This window comes from Triticum aestivum, chromosome 2B, assembly GCF_018294505.1.
Source record: "Triticum aestivum cultivar Chinese Spring chromosome 2B, IWGSC CS RefSeq v2.1, whole genome shotgun sequence".
Taxonomy (NCBI): domain Eukaryota; kingdom Viridiplantae; phylum Streptophyta; class Magnoliopsida; order Poales; family Poaceae; genus Triticum; species Triticum aestivum.
Window position 1 is genome coordinate 541,890,849 of NC_057798.1, and position 3,981 is coordinate 541,894,829.

A 3,981-nucleotide genomic window follows, 5' to 3' on the forward strand; every position below is an offset into this window, starting at 1 on the left:
ACATACAAGGGCTTACTAGCCGCATACCACCGCACAAGGGGCTCCGCGCGTTTACACCAAGAGACAATAAAGCTCACTTCCACCCATTTTTTGAATTATACTTTGTTTATTTAATATAACATAGATTTTTTGCATGATTGTTTTCAACTAAGTTCCTCTTTTTTACAGATGAACACTGTGCTACGCCCGTCCAGGATACGGCACAACGGAGACACAGGCGCAGACGTGCAGTAGGGACCCATTCCAACGATTCTTTTCAGATTAAGACCCTGCGTAAACCTTTTTTACTGTCTCTTGTCGATAACATCCCCGGTTTCTTGTTATAACCAAGGAGGAGGCTGGGGTCTTGGTATGTGGCCACGTCAGAATTTTGCGCGTACCTAGACACCATGGGCTTCTTACCCAGGGCTTTGTTCAGCCCGTTTTCATAAAGACCAAATACCTTAGGGAGTGTTCGGCGTCGCGAGTTTGGCCTTATATGCATCAGCTCCAAATCATGTCTTTGGTCAAATGTTGGGTTTGCCCGGCTCCTGTGTTTTGCTACCTTACGTTCCACTCTATCGGCTAAGGCGGCACCAGGAGAACTACCGCGATTGTGCCCCGGTTCGGCCAGGCGAGCACCTCAGTAGAGAAAGCCTAAAACTGACTGTCATGATATAGCATGAGACTAGTCAACCACTCGATGACTTGCCGGAATCTTTAGGATTCCTCCACATTAGTGAAGGGACGTTTCCCGGTCAGGCACACACGCGCCCCGAATTTGGGTGAACGCGGTGCCCCTAGGGGCTATATAGTAGCCCCACTGTCAAACTCCTGTGGCTAAGTGAAAGTGATAAAGCATTATAGTCCGGTTGCCTAGTTCGCTGCGCTATCACCTCCTTTATAGGACCAAGACGTTGGATCAAGTGTGAAAATGCGCCTTCTGCGAACACCCCCGCATTATATGCGTGGGGGCTGAAGCCAAAGACTGCCATCTTTCAGGTTATATACACATTTACATTAATGACCACACAGGAGGTATTCTAAATTCTTGAAGGCACAAGTATAAAAAGCTTTTATATTCCATCGAAACATTGTTTTACAATAACACATGTTATTCGAACATAACATCCTTCGAGCACTGCGTCTCTATTAAACGAGCGCCCTATAGAACTTCCTAAAAATAGTGCTCGGCAGGTACTCGGCTCTTGTCCGAATCTTGGGATGCAACAGCAGTGGCCTTCATCTCCGCCTAGTATGTCTTGACACGGGCAAGAGCCATCTACGCACCCTCTATGCACGCTGACCTCTTCATTGCATTAATATGCGGCACCGCACCAAGGAACTGCTACACCAAGCTAAAATAACTCTTTGGCTCAGGCCTTTTCGGCCACAGATGACTCACAACATGCTTCATGGCAAGTCTAGATAACCTATTCAGCTCCGCCCATGCGGCCAAATAATCGGATACATAAAGTGGGCGCTCTAGATTGTGGAACTGTGACAAAAAAAGATTTCCCACTTCATGGTCATTTTGATCGCGGAAGTGATCGGCCGCGTCCGCGGCACTCGCCGCCAAATCCAGATAAGTGTTCGCCGCACTCCACTTCCGGTCCAACGGACCATATTTAGGATCCTCGAACTGCAGCCGCAGCATATAGGGCTTTCCAGCCGTGATATCTCCGGCCTAACGTAGCTCCTCCTTCATAGCTCTCATCGTAGAGCTAGTATCCTTGGCTTCGGCAGTGACCTTCTCTAGGTCCTTCTATGCCACCCTATCTTCTTTTTCAAGAAGCTTGCACCGGTCGGCGGCATTCTTCAATTTTACAGCCATCTCGGCCATTTCCTTCTTGCTTTGGCAGTGAGCAGCCTGTTCGGCTTTTAGCTCTTTAGCCGCCTTTAAGGCAGCCGCATCACTTTTCCTGGCCTGCTCCTAGGCTCGGGCAAGTTCCGCTCGAAGCTTCTCCATGGCAGCGGCAAGATCTGCATTAAGCACACATGTTATAAGGTATGGGAATCAAGCTCCTCTTACATGATGTCTCCGGGGACATTACATACCTTGTGCCTCGTCCAGCCGCTTGTTGACAAGCGCGATGTCAGCATCTGCCACGTCAAGTTGCCGCTTTAGCTCGGCAAATTCATCAGTCCGGCTAGCCACCGAACAATTCGCCACCTACAAAGGAAAGGCGAGATATTATACCTGGGATTATGATCCTCCGCACACTGTCATTTTTGACAATGCACGGAGTCTCAGGGGCTACTATCTATACAGGGCGCATCTCATATATGCGGATCCGTCAAAAGGTACATCATTTCGCGTACCTCAAAACCCGTCAGTAAACTCTTGGCGGCCTCGTACATCACCGTATCCATCAACGCACGGTGTTCTTCTGAGATAGACGCTCACCCGACCAGATCCTTCAGCTCCTCCGACCGTGCACCGGACGGTGCTGGACTCGTCCGATGGCCTTTTTCGAAGGCCGGATTCAGAGAAACCCTCCGTGACGACACCTCGGGGTCGCCCGCCTCGCAAGACGGTACAACTAGGGGAGGCGTTCTGCTCTCCATCATCTCCGGACAAAGATCCCCTGAAGATGAGCTCTGCTGAGAAGGGCTGAGATCCGAACTACAAGGTAAAATTTCGGTTATCTTCCTCAGAAATAGAACAGGGATGTCTCTCATTTCAAAACCCCTCTCTTTACTTACAGCTCGGTGGAGAGCTAATCCCCTTGGGTGCACAATGGGACCGGGGCCCCCCCGGCGCCAGACCCTCTGACGAAGATTTCCTCCCCCGCTTTGAGACCATGGTCTTCGGGTCTTCAGAGGCGGTCCTCTTCTTCCCCTGGTTAGAGGAATTCTCGATTCCTCCTTTCCTGATAGCCTCCTTTAGGGAGGCGGTAGCTTCCTTGTTCCCCTCTTCGCCTTCTTCCAAAGGCACAACCTCTAGCATCCTGGTCAACACGGGATCCGGCGTAGTCTCAGGGAGGGGGGCCGGACACCTGATTAGCTTTGCTTTCGCTATCCACTGCTGTTTAAGGGACAACTCTTTTAAGGGCAATTTTATAATAAATATACGGATAGCGTGTCTGGGTACAGGACTACTTACTTGAGTATCCGGGCGATTGCATCTCAGACCTGCATCCTCGGATGAGTCCGGACACATTGCTTGTGATCCGAAAAACAATTTGTACATATCCATGGGCATCACGCCCACAAAATGTTGGAGGGCTCACGGCCCTTCCAGATTAAACTCCCACATGCGGAGGCGGCGACGTTTGCAGGGCAAGATGCTGCGGATCAACATAACCTACGTCACTACGGCCAGATTGATATCTCTTTCTAGGAGATCTCGAATGCGGCCCAGCAACAAGGGCACGTCCTTGGATGGCCCCCAGTTAAGCCCTTTATTGACCCATGACGCTAGCTGTGGTGGGGGACCCGAGCAAAAAGCAGGTGGCGCCACCCATGTGGTGCCCCTGGGAGCTGTGATGTAAAACCACTCTCGTTGCCATAAGCTGAATTCCTCTTGAAAAGATCCCTCGGGCCATGGAACGTCGGCAATCTTGCTTATAATAGCACCTCCACACTCAGCATGCTGCCCCTCGATCACCTTCGGTTCTACCTTGAAGGTCTGAAGCCAAAATCCGAAGTGAGGAGTAATATGGAGGAAGGCCTCACACACGACAATGAACGATGAGATTTGGATGATGGACTCCGGAGCTAAGTCGTGAAATTCCAGCCCGTAATAAAACATGAGCCCCCTCCCGAAGGGATCAATCGGGAAGCCTAGCCCCCGAAGGAAGTGAGACATGAACACCACGCTCTCACCGGGCTTGGGAGTGGGAATAACCTCCCCTTGAGCAGGCAGCCTATGCGAGATTTCGCCGGTTAGATACCTGGCATCTCTCAACTTTCGCACGTCTTCTTCCGTAACGGAGGAAGGCATCCACCGGCCTTGGAGATCGGAGCCGGACATCATCAAAGGTCTGAAGCGCCTGAATC